This window comes from Sphaerodactylus townsendi, linkage group LG03, assembly GCF_021028975.2.
Source record: "Sphaerodactylus townsendi isolate TG3544 linkage group LG03, MPM_Stown_v2.3, whole genome shotgun sequence".
Lineage (NCBI taxonomy): Eukaryota > Metazoa > Chordata > Lepidosauria > Squamata > Sphaerodactylidae > Sphaerodactylus > Sphaerodactylus townsendi.
In genome coordinates this window covers 134,391,250-134,404,528 of record NC_059427.1, presented here as the reverse complement: position 1 = coordinate 134,404,528, position 13,279 = coordinate 134,391,250, and positions in this window count along the sequence as shown.

The following is a 13,279-nucleotide window of genomic DNA, read 5'->3' as shown; positions in this document are numbered from 1 at the left end:
ATTTTTGAAGAGCTGACACAGTTGTTTAGCTTAGAATTTTTTTTACGAACAAGTGTCTTACCGACTTGGGTAGTTTATTAAAGATAAAAAGTTCAAGACAGTGGCAGAAGTTGCCTTATTATTGGACGAGATTGAGGGAGACTTTGAGGGAAACCTACTTCTGTCCCAATAGGGAACCAAGAGAATGGAGTACAGAAGACAAAGTTGGGACTACATATGCCAATCCTGCAAGGTCGGCCACTCAGACACAAAGTGGGATAATTTGCTTTGATTGTCAGGAGGAGGGACATGTTAAATCGGGGTACTCTAAAATGCCTGCTAACACCAAATCTGTCAAACTAGTTCAACAAGTTGAACACACGAATAATTTTCTTTATGTTAACCTTTCAATAAAGATATTACTTTAAAAAACCCAAGATGGTAGCTCCTGAACAAACCCCATCAGACAAAGCTGCAAAAGTTTTACAGGTCTGGAGGATAGAAGAAGATGTTAGTAAAGACTTTATAGAAGCAGTAACTATAAATAAAAAGAACCTTATGGGGTTAAGAGATACTGGTGCTGAGATCACCTTAATAAAATCTAAGTTAGTGGTTCCAGAACAACATGCAACAATAGATATTATTGCATAAGGGGCATAAGTAGGCCAGAATTCAAGGTTCTGATTGCTGAAATTCCCATCGAATATAAGCATTTTACTGGAAAATGGTCTGTGGGAATTCTGGATGCAATAGAAGTGCCTATACTTATTGGCAACGACCTGGCCAAGCATTGCAAAAAATACTAACATTGTAACAAGAGGTAGAGTTCAAATTTCAGTTGGCCAAGAAAATACCTCAGAGCCTGTGACAGAGACCCAAGCTGAGGCAGTGTCAGCAATTGCGATAGACACATTTCATGCTGCACAATTTCAAAATGACCAGAGAGACAATGAATCTCTTCACAAACTGTGGAATGCAGCTGAACCATCTGATGCTGAAGTTACCACTGAACATCTCTGCCTTTTTAAAATAGCGGACAACAGACTTGATAGACTAATTCTGGTGGGTTTTCCGGGCTGTGTGGCCGTGGTCTGGATAGAATTGATAGAGTTACCAGAAGAAAGAAGGATCCAGCTATGTGGGAAAAGAGAACCCAGCTGATTGTCCCATGCCAACACCGGATGCAAATTTTACAGCTGGCATGTGACGCTCCTTTAACTGGTCATCTAGATATCAATAGGACCAGAAACTGAATTAAAGTGAGGTTCTACTGGCCCTATATGGGAAAGGACATAAAAGCTTTCTGCCAGTCCTGTCAGGTTTATCAGCTGGTAGGGAAAGATCAGAACCAGAGACCCAGAAAGCTCCAACTGAATCCTGTGGTCAATTAATCCTTTTCTACAACTGGAGATCACATTATGGTCCCTGTATCACCAGTCACCAGGACTGAATATTGATACATTCTTATGAAGTGTGTGGAGACTGATTCATTAAAAGATACAGAAGCTGAGAGAGAACAGCAAGAAAGAAAAGATGAGTCCAGAAATTGACAAGAGAAAGAGATGGACAGTTTGATAAAAGCCTGGAATAGACAAGAGCACCTTGATGACAGGGACATAGTTTACGATCTACAAGACCAGCCACAGAATCTTAAAGAGACTGTTTCAGAGAACTTTTGCAAAGCCCAAAACAAACAAAAGAAAAAGCAGAACTTCAGCCAGGAGAGCCAGATTGAATACTGCAATCCAGAAGAAATTAAAAACTTGATCTTTGTGGGGTTGGTCCTTATAATGTTATAGCTAAAGTTTTTAAGGTTAAGTGTGTAAATAATATTTGTTCTGATAGCTGATAGGTGCATTCCCACCACCTCGCATTGGTGTTTAACAGAATAAAGGCTGCTGGGTTAACTGTAAAAACTGCTAAATGTCAACTAGCAATTAAGCAAGTAAAATACTTAGGCAATTTATTGGGTGAAGAAGGTATTATACAACCAGATTGAAATGTGATACAAGCATGTCCTAGACCAGCTACCAAAAAGCAGATCAGAGCCTTTTGTTGGGTAATAGGGTGTTACAGACATTTTATCCCCAACTTCAGCACACATGCAGCGCCATAGTATGATTGTGTGAAGAAGATACAACCTGATAAAGTTAACTGGGCATCTCATTGTCAGGAGGCTTTTGAGAGTTTAAGGAATGCCTTGATTACTGGACCTTTACTGAAAGCACCTGATTTCTTTCAGCCTTTCACACTGTTCATACATGCCTCCAAAATTGGCTGTTTTATGCCAGAAAGGTGAGAATAGATCCTTACAGCCCATCTTACACTTGAGCCAGAAACTCCTTGAAAGGGAACAGCACCTTTCCGTAATCAATAGGGAATGTTTAACTATCACAGTGGTGGTGAACCTTTGGCACTCCAGATGTTATGGACTACAACTCCCATCAGCCCCTATAATTGGCCATGCTGGCAGGGGCTGATGGGAATTGTAGTCCATAACATCTGGAGTGCCAAAGGTTCGCCACCACGGAACTATCATATGGGCAGTTACCAAACTTAGACCTTACCTCTGGGGGAGGAAGTTTATTTTATGCATTGACCATTCTTCCTTACAATGCTCAAACCTAGCTAAAAGCGCAAACAGCAAGCTTCTCAGATGGAGCTTACTGTTGCAAGATTATAATTTTGATATTATTCCCATAAGGGGAAAAGAAAATGTAACGGCTGATGCTTTGTCCAGTGTCATTGGAGAAGACACGCAACATGGTATGATTGAATGGAATCAGCTGGTAATATATTATGGTTTTACTGTTTTGAAATGTTTTAATGTGTTTAAAATGTTTTTATGCTTTTGCAAACTGTATTTGGTAAGTATAGTATTATAAGGGTTATGTATACTTAATAATGGCAATGTTTATGCTTTGTAGTTTGCATTATTGTGTTTCCTGAACCTGCCCATTGCTGCAACCAGGTTTGAAGGAAATCTCATTATACACAATGACCTATAAGGGATAGGGTGTGGGAACATGTAACATACACAGAAACTTATGCACATTCAGGTAGTAGAATGTTTAGAGCCCAAAGGGTTAATCTGGAACTCCACATGATTGGCTGAGAGAAACCCCCCCGCCCTTTCATACTTGTGTATGGGATAGCTACCATGGTCACTTCAGGGTTTTCCATGGAAGTAATGTCATCATATTCACTATGCCAGCGAGTTTTAAAAACATTTTCTCCAGTGCTCCTACCAGGAGCTTGGTGGGTGTGTCTCTTACAAGCATGCACTATCTACACTTCTCAAAAAATTTAATTTACCTGAGTAGGTGGCAATAAATATGACATTTATTTCAGTAGCAATAGTAAATGTTTATTGCTTGTATCCAAAGGCTATTACAAAGTTGTTCTAAATAAAGCACAGATAAAATCGAGGAAGAATAACAATCAAGTTAAGATACTATGTAATAGCCTTACAATAAAAAGATAATAAAATATATGTAATAAAAGATACTACACAATTAAAACAGATTACAAAACCATAGATTTTAACTTTCAGATAGCATTTTATCCCTATTATCTTGGAAACCAGAGCATCTAGGGCTGCCATGTATATAACATGTGGATCTACATCCACAAGAAGGAATATTATTTTCTCAGATTTACATGCAGTCAAATTGTCCAAGGTGGCTGCCAGAAATTTATATCAGGGTTCCCAATATAGAGGACAACACAAGTAGTGAGGAACATCCTCAATCTCTACCGTACCACAGATCCAAATACACTGAGCAACCTGTTTACATGAGTAGCATCCTCTTAACATGGCATTGCATGGTTTGAAAATAAATGGCTATAAAGGCTGTAAGTTGTAACACGTTATGTTAGTCAAGTAACAGCTTCTATTATGATCTACTCTGAGACACTTATACCAGGGAGAATTTGTAGCTTATTGTATGCCTATCCATCAAGGCATTAAAGCTATATACCAATTTAAGGAGTCTGGAGGTAACCCTGGGAAGCCACTTGAAAAGATAATCAATTAAGAATATTATTAGTATATTTAGTGACCTATCATTCTGGTTAAGTGTGAAACATGGCCTTGAGATGGAAAGCTAAAGCTTTCAGCTGCTTGCACAAAAAATTAATTTAAACAACATAAACCCGAGCACTTATTGAACAAAGGCCAAGTTTGGCCTGTATCATGGCAGCTGGAGTACCCTTAAGGAGGAGCTAGAATGAAAAAAAATATTTTGAACAGACTCCAGGTTGTTGATTACTACTTAATTCAAGTCTCAAATTTCTATTCCATACAGAAGTTAGGCTGTGGCCTTCCTCTGATACAATTTCAGGGTGGAATCAATCAAAAAGCCTCCTTTGGTGCAACAGAATCTTAGAATGGCTCCCAGTATCTGAAGAACTGTGGATTTTATAATTTCCAAGTGCGCCTTCCAGGAGAGTGTTTCACAGAAGGTAAGTCTGAGATACCTGAGGTTCCTGCAGTGATCAAAAGGAGTACTGTCAATGAACCATTGGAATTTGCGAAGCTTTTCCTCAAAGACCATCACCTTTGATGAATCTTATATTACAGTAACACACTGTTATCCTTTTCAGACATTCATTTGATCCCTGTAACCATGCATATCATGAATTTCCTTCTACCTGCAATCTCCCCAATATGTGTAGTTACCATTATGTGTGAATTGGGTCAATGTGCATATGTAACCTACTTATCCTTGGCCACATCAATCTCCATTGGAGACCTAGGAAATTTTCAAGGTTAATATAATGACAGCAACCTTAACTTGTCAAACAAATATGAAATTGCTTCAACAAATTAATAAATCTTTAATATAAATACAACAACTTTCTATCATTTAGAGATAAATAATAGTAAAGATCTGTGTTTGTGTGTGTGTGTGTGTGTGTGTATGCAGAACTCAATTACAACTACCAGCAGTGCCCAGTAAACAAAGAAAGTCCAAGCAATTAATAATGCAGGGCTTCTTTATCCCATCTGTTCTTCTTCATAGGGTGTAGCTGCTGCAAGTCTTTCTTCAACTTGGGCCATAAAAAAATAAACATCTCCTATTGCAAGCCAGATCAACTGAGGAATGTGGAATCCTTACACATATTTTCCATCTTTAATACACGTGAATAGGACATTGGGTTTTTAATAGTTTTTGTTTGTGCATAATGAATCTGTATGCAGTGGGTAAATATGCACGTTGGTCCAATTCACACAAAATAATTACCATGCATGTTGGGAGTATATTGAAGACAACCCCAAAGTTGAAGTCTGAAAAGGACTGTTGTCTGCCTGATGTGCATAATTCTATCCAGATCATGTCATACAGTATGAGTTCCAACATTCCAAAATCACCTTTGATACAGAAATTCTTATGCTAGACGGAATAGCAGATGTTCAAGGAGGTATCTCCATGTCTATTAGAGGTATGTGATGATTATTTTTTTATTATTGAAGCACTTTGGAGGCTGCGGTGGGGGAGTGTCCAAAATTACTTACTGTGCAATCCAGAACACAGCTACTCCAGTCTAAGCCCATTGACTTCAATGGGCTTAGACTGGAAAAACTCTGTTCTGGATTGCACAGTTAAAGAAAGAAAGTGTCATGTCCATTTCTAGTCCTCATTTACATGCTTGCCCCCCTCTGTATCAAACACATTCCAGCCATGCTTGTCTGCTGCTAGAAAGAAGGTCAGCTTAATAATTAATTGCAGGAAGTCTTTACAGACATTAATCACTGGATGCTTGAAGTAGGGCTGCCAGATGGTTTCAACAAAAAAACCTGGATATGTTTGATTACACACACACACACACACACACACAGAGGGTTTTTCAAAACCGCATCTTTCTTCAAGTTCCAAGAAAGGGAGGGGGAAGCCTTTTCACAATTCAAACAAAAATTCTAAGAAATAGCTGCCCAAGAAGCAGAAGAGGGGTATGGGGAAGTAGTAATCCTCGTCTTGACAGTATTCATAATTCCAGACCCTTCCTCTTCTCACATAACAAAACAGAAGAAGAAGAGTTTGGATTTATACTCCCCTTTCTCTCAAAGGGGCTTACAAACTGCTTTCCCTTCCTGTCCCCACAACAGACACCTTATGAGGTAGGTGGGGCTGAGAGAGTTCTGAAGAACTGTTACTATCCCAAGGTCACCCAGCATGAATATAGAAGTGGGAAAACAAATCTGGTTCACTAGATAAGAGTCTACCCACTCATGTGGAGGAGTGGGGAATCAAACCCGGTTCTCCATTTGATCTTAACCACTACATCACACTGGCTCTCTAGTGAGTTTTCTTGCTCAACAAAATGCATCTTATGAATGCTTAGAGCTATTAATTACGTTTTAACATATTCTGCACAAGTACCCAGTACAATAGTACAGTACTATTATCCCATGTTGCGAATGAAGGGTAGGGTGCTAAAGAATGATTATTGTTTTTAGTGAATTTTCCTTCCATCTTCCTTTCAAGGTAGTCAAGACAGCATACAAGTTTCTCCCCTTCTCCATTTTATTCTCCCTACAATCTTACATAGTATTTTAATCTGACAGAAAGTGACTGACCCAAGATCACTCAGTAACTTTCATGACAAAAGAGGATTGAACCCAAGTCATCCCAGCCCTAATCTAAAGTTCTAACCACCTATATCACACTAGCTTTCCAGAAGAAAATAAACTATAGCATGTCCAAGGTGTCTGGTGATTTTGAGACTGAAGTGAGATTTGAACCAATCACATGTTCTGTTCCATACTATGGCCGTTTCCGCACAGCAAAATAACAGTGCCCCAGGGAAAGGAAAAAACCGGTCCCTTGGGTGCTGTTCGCATAGGAGGGGCTGCTGCATCGCAGCAGCACCATCCTGGCTACCCCCAAGCGGCGCAAAGGCGCTGCTTTTAAACCTTGCTCGATGAGCAAACCGCACCGGCGGGGAAGACGGTGCTTTTCTCCTCCCTTCTCCCTCCAGAGTCTCTCTGGAGGCCTGGAGGGACATACCCATGCTGCCCTCTGACCCCTGGAGGTCGAAGGGCAGCGTGGGCGTGTCCCTCCAGCCCTCCAGAGCGACGCTGGAGGGAGAGGTGAATGGAGGGGACTGAAGGAGAGGCGGCTCCATGTGGAGCTGCCTCTCTGGCTGGGGAGAAAGTTGGGGCTGCTTGCATGCTACTATGCGAGCAGTCCCCGAGCCTCCACTGGCATAATTTATGCTGGTGGAGGTTCGTTTCTGCTGCTATGCAGTAAAGGCCATAAGTGCTTTTTTTAATTATTTTCACAGCATAGTCTTCTTCTAAGGAACTCAGGACATACTACATGGTCCCAATTTTATTCCTATAACAATCAAGATCCAACAAATCCAAATCAGAAACTTGATGTGTAGGAGCACACTCAATGCCTGGTTGTGTGTGTGTGTTTGTGTGTGCGCACGCGCACGCGTTTGTGGTCAAGTTGCAGCTGATTTATGGTGACCCTGTAGGGTTTTTAAGGCAAGATATATTTGTTGTTGCTTGTCTCCACATGGGCTGAGAGAGTTCTGAGAGAACAGCAGGCTTCATGTGAAGAAGTGGGAAATTGAATCCAGTTCTCCAGATTACAGTCTGCCATTCTTAACCACTTTGCCATGCTGACTCTCATAGCAGTGCCTAACACACGCAAAATAACTAGTATATGACCATCACCCTGGAGTAGTCATTATAAAGCTAAGGAAGTGTAATTGTATATCTGTTGTTAATTCACTCACACACTCCGAGTAGTACATTGATTTTTTGTATAATTGGGTATTGTTCTAAATTGACCTCTCTTTTTAACCCCTCCCCATCTGAAAGTACATACAATTTTCTGTTGTAAGGGGCTTTGAGTATAAATACATCTTCCTAATGGTAAAACATGGCAATTCAGCTGGTGAAGTGAATTCACATCAAGTGGAATAAAACTGTGAATGTTCAAGGTGATACTGGACTCTTGTTTCACTTTGTTTATGGAAGACACTGTATAGAACAGAAATCAATTAGTTTCATCCATTTCATGTTTCATCCAACAATTTCAAGATCCACTTACTACATTTGAAAAAGCAGGCTTTAGTTTTGGAAAGTTGATGTTGGAACAAAATTGTGTTCATTTTAAAAGTGCTGCTAGACTCCTGGAAATATCCTGTTCCCTTAGTTCTGGCTCCTTGTCCTTTCCTCCTCCTCCTAGAGATCTTAAGCTACACACCTTGAAGCCAGGAGTCACACTGTGACATTCCCCCCTCAATAATGAACATGCATATACCCTCCACCCCTACGTGCCTCCTCCAAGTACAGCAGGGATCTAGGAAGGAAAACAGCAGCTCACGTTCCCGTCACCTCTGCCTTGGGTCTCTTTCCAGATGGGGAACCAGCCACAGGGACAAAAGGGAGACATCACCGGCTGGCAGGCAACAGACCCCAGAAGGAGAGGAGGCAGGCTCCAGTTTCACCCTCCAAGATGAAAGAGAAGTAACAGCTTTGCAGCAGCAGCTGTAGTAAGTGGACCACTTGGCCCAGGCAGCTTCTTTGATGCTTCCGCCTTCCCTGCTGCATCCAGGCAGGACCTGCTGCTGCTGCTGCTGGCCTGCACTCTTGAGTGTTGTCCAGGTTCTGCACAGCCTGGCTCTTCCCCACTCTTGGGGCATCTAATTTCTATGCTCCACTTCCAGGCTGCTCTCCAAGTTGGAAGCCTTTGTTTGGGGCAAGTGCAGCCCAGTGGTCCAGCACTGCTCAGAACTTAACAGGAAAATACCAGACATTTATATGTCCAACATTTTTTTTCCAATTTTTCAATCTTTCAATTTTTCCAGTTCAAAACCAGACTGCTGGCAACTCTAGTTTGAAGTACAACCAGCACCCTCAAAGCAACCAAGCTTCCTAAAGCTCACCCTTGTGTCTCCAAGTCTCAGTAACTCAAAAACCTGATAAAGCATTGTGTACTCCCTGCTCATGAGTGACTGTCACGCCTCTTACTATCTGTATCCCATACTCAGTTTTTGCAATATTGTTCTTATGTGCTAAGCATTTATGTGGTACTCCTCCTGAGTTCTCAAAGTGCTTCTAATCTCAGTAATCCATTCAGTATTCCTGTAAATTAAATCATTACTACAATCACATTAGTAAATGAAAGGGAGTAAGTGTGAGACACAGTAGCCTGTCTTCAGCCACCCAGTAAATTCATAGGTGAGATTAGCTGAGCTGAGACTAGGATTTTCCAGCTCACAGGAAATGTTCTATCCACATTACTGAATCACATTATTCTGTTAACACTCAGAGCACAGAGGAAACTGAGGTATTTTTTTTCTCATCTCTGACTTAGGGAGTGAAAAATGTATAATTCCCTAACCAAGCAAAGAACAGCTCTCCTTCCAACACCAGTCTCTTACTTAGCTTCATAGCTGGCTGAGGCAAAAGCTCATAGTATGAAGACTGCCTGGTTGTTTTCCACATCCTATTTAATAGAATCATAGGCTGTTTCCACACAGCCAAGGGAGAGAGTCTGCATCGGCATTAATCATGCCAATGCAGGCTCTGGGGCCGTTCGCACAAACGGCCCCATGGGCTGCGCAGCTGTTGGAGCAGGCTCCATACAGCTGTGCAGCCTTCTTACCTCCTGATGGCAGCCGTCGCTCTGCTGTCACTCTGAGGAGGCCAGGGGACATGCCCCCATGGCCAGAGCGACGGCTGCAGCGACGGAGGCCAGGGGGCGTGTCCCCTGGGATCCTCACAGCGACGGCAGCCAGCAGGAGGTAAGGAGGCATTTGGGGCCAGGGAGGGGAATACGCCAGCTTCCGCCCACTGCCGTTTGCATGGCAGCGGATGGAAGCCAGCGTTTGTAAAAAAACCTTGCTCCCCAAGCGAGTTTTGAACACACCGTTTTTGCGGAAACAAAGCACCACTGCATCGATTTGGCAGCAGCGCATGTGCAAAGGGTGTTTTACCGGGCTGAAGGCGTTGCTTTCTGCCCATGTGGAAAGGGCCATAGAGTTGGAAGGGACCCCCAAGTCCAACCCCCTGAAATGCAGGAACACATAATCAAAGCACTCCTGACAGATGGCCATCCAGCCTCTCTTTAAAAACCTCCAAGAAGGAGACTCCACCACCCTCCAAGGTAGAATTCCATTGTAGAACAGCCCTTACTGTCAGGATGTTTTTTCTGATGTTTAGGTGGAATCTCTTTTCCTTCACCTTGAACCCATTATTCCTGGTCCTAGTCTCTGGAGCAGCAGAAAACAAGCTTGCTCCCTCATCAACATGATATCCCTTCAAATATCTAAACATGGCTATCATGTCACCTCTTAAACTTCTCTTCACCAAACTAGACATACCCAGCTCCCTAAGTCTCAAATGTTCCTCAAAACAGCAATCGTACTGGATAAGATCGATGAACCATCTTGGCCAGCATCCTGTTTTGCACAGTGCTTCACCAGATGCCTCTATAAGGGATAAAGCAGCTTTCTCTACCTTCATAAGCCTCCATCATGTTCTCCCTCTTTAGTTATCTTTTCTGTAAACTGAAAAACTCCTTGGCATTTCCTCATGGTGAAGAGGATCATTTTAATCATTTTAATTTCCATTTTCTTCAGCTTTTACACCACTTCAAAATCCAAAGTATTTCAAATGCAGAATACATAGCTCGGAGTATTTATACAGTATGGAAATCAGGCTAGCTGTCCAGTAATTTCCTGAGACTAGTCTGGATATCATGTTAAACACTGAAATTATATTTGCTACTTTCCAGCCTTCTGGAGGTAACGCCAATTTTAGGAACAAACTGAACATTATTGCTGAGAATCAATAATTTTGTATTTCTGTATTGTAAGAACCCTTGGGGGTATGCTATCCAGATCAAGAGATTTGTTAATTTTTAATTTGACTTCTAGCTCTAAAATGCCATCACCCATATTTTACTCAGTTCTTCAAACCCTCTTCTTGACATTTCCACAGTGAAAATGGATACTAGGAATTAATGCAGCTTCTCTGCGATCTCCCTGTTTTCTTTTCACAATCCTTCTTCTTTGTAGTTGAATGGCCACACCACCTCCTGTTTCTGATATACTGAAATAAATTCTTATTCTTTGTCTTAATGTTGTTCACAATACGCTATTTCTATTTTCTTTTGCCTGCCAAAAGCAACTTACTTTTTTTTTGCCAGAACTTGTGCTCCTTCTTGCCCACTTTCTTTGGGAAGACTGCCTCTTTTTAAAGGAAGTCTCCTTGCATTTTGGCTTCCTTGACTTCATTTATTAATCGTCCTTGATGTTGTCTTAGATTGGGTGTCTTTCCTCATTTCAGGCATACATTCTAGCTGAGCTTAAATTATTGTGGAAATGAAAAACTTCCACTATGTCCCCGCATAATGTAGAGCAAGCCTTCCTCATTTGTTTGTTTACTTTATTTCTAGTCCACTTTTTTTCACAGGGGCTCAAGATGGATTATGCATAGTGAGTTAGTACAAAAAATGGGACAGTAAATAAACAATGTGTCAGGATTGTCAATTTCTGGAACAATCCACAAAGAATGGAAGCATAACGTAAGTGTTCACATGACACATTGGCTGTTTCCGCATGGGCAGAAAGCAACGCCTTCAGCCCGGTAAAACACCGTTTTGGCGGGGACCCTTCGCACAGGCGCCGCTGCCAAATCGATGCAGCGGCACTCTGTTCCCACCCTTGGGGAGCGAGTTTTTCTGCAAACGCTGGCTTCCATCCACTGCTATGCGAACGGCAGCAGGTGGAAGCCGGTGTATTCCCCTTCCCGGCCACAAATGCCTCCTTACCTCCTGCTGGCTGACGTTGCTCTGAGGAGCCCGGGGGACATGCCCCCTGGCCTCCATCACTGCAGCTATTGCTCTGGCCACGGGGACGTGTCCCCTGGCCTCCTCAGAGTGACAGCAAAGAGATGGCTGCCATCAGGAGGCAAGGGGGCTGCGCAGCTGTGCGGAACCTGCTCCAACAGCTGCGCAGCCCATGGGTTAGTTTGTGCAAACAGTCCCAGAGCCTGCATTGGCATGATTAATGCCAATGCAGGCTCTCTCCCCTGGCTTTGCGGAAACACCCATTGAGTGTTGCAAAAAATTCATAATAGGATCTTACTTACAGTAAGCTGTATACAGCAGTCCCTAATCAGTTATTCAAGTAAGTTTATAAACAATTTTGAATAGTTCAGCCCTATTATCTGTGCAGAAAGGCTCTTTTGAATAACTCAATTCTGCATAGTTTGCAGAAAGTCAGGAGAGTGGGAGGCTTCTGGACCTCCTTGGGCAGGCCATTCTGTAAGGTGAAAGCCACAAAGGAGAAAGCACAGATGTGGGCAATTGTTGATTCTGCCCATTTGCAGGTTAGCACCTGCAGTCAGCCCTGCTCAGATGAACAAAGCTGTCATGGCTGAACATAGGGATAGTGTCAGCTAAAACCATGACCAAAGCCATAAAGGGCTTTGTATGTGATAGCAAATTCCTTACATTGAGCCCAGTAACAAGTGGGCAGCCAATGGAGTGATTGTACAATGAGAGGGGTATGCATGCTCCATCCAGCTCCCAGTAACAGCCAAATACTGTCCCATTTTTTGTACTAATTTGTTCACTTGTAGCCAGTTATCCCAGCAGCCAGGTAGCTATTTAGGACCTCGATTGTATCACCAGGAGATCTGGATAAGGATATGTAGAGCAGGGTATTGTCAGCTTATTAATGACAACTGGTCTCCAACAGCAATTCTCTGCTGGTGCACTAATAGGACAGAATTTACAAGGATAAATTTGAATCAGTTCAGTGCACAACTGCTGATCCCTATCTCCACCTTCATCTTGATGGTATGAACTACTGTATCAGAGGCCCCTTCTGCACAGCTCGTTCAGACTGGTGTGGGGCCAGTAAAAATGCCGCTATGGGGGGAAGATCGCACAGCTACCGCTGCTGCAGTGCAGCAGCAGCAGCATCCCCCCCCCCACTGCGTTTTTTTGGGAAAATGCTGGCTTTCATTCATTGCCAAGCAAACAGCACTGGGTGGAAGCCGGTGTTTTCCCCATGCCGGTGCATATCCCTCTTACCTTGTCCCTCAGTCGCATCGCTCTGGAGAGGCCAGGGGACACGCCTCCTGGCCTCTGGCCTTGGAAGTGTTGCCATGGCAATGGGGCGTGTCCCCTGGCCTCTCCAGTGTGGCGATGGCTGGGAGACAAGGTAAGAGAGATCTGCACTGGTGTGCCCATGTGAACATGGCCCCATGGGCTGCTGGGGCACCAGGGCTGTTTGCAGGGCACCGTGTGAATGGCCCGGGGGGGGGGGG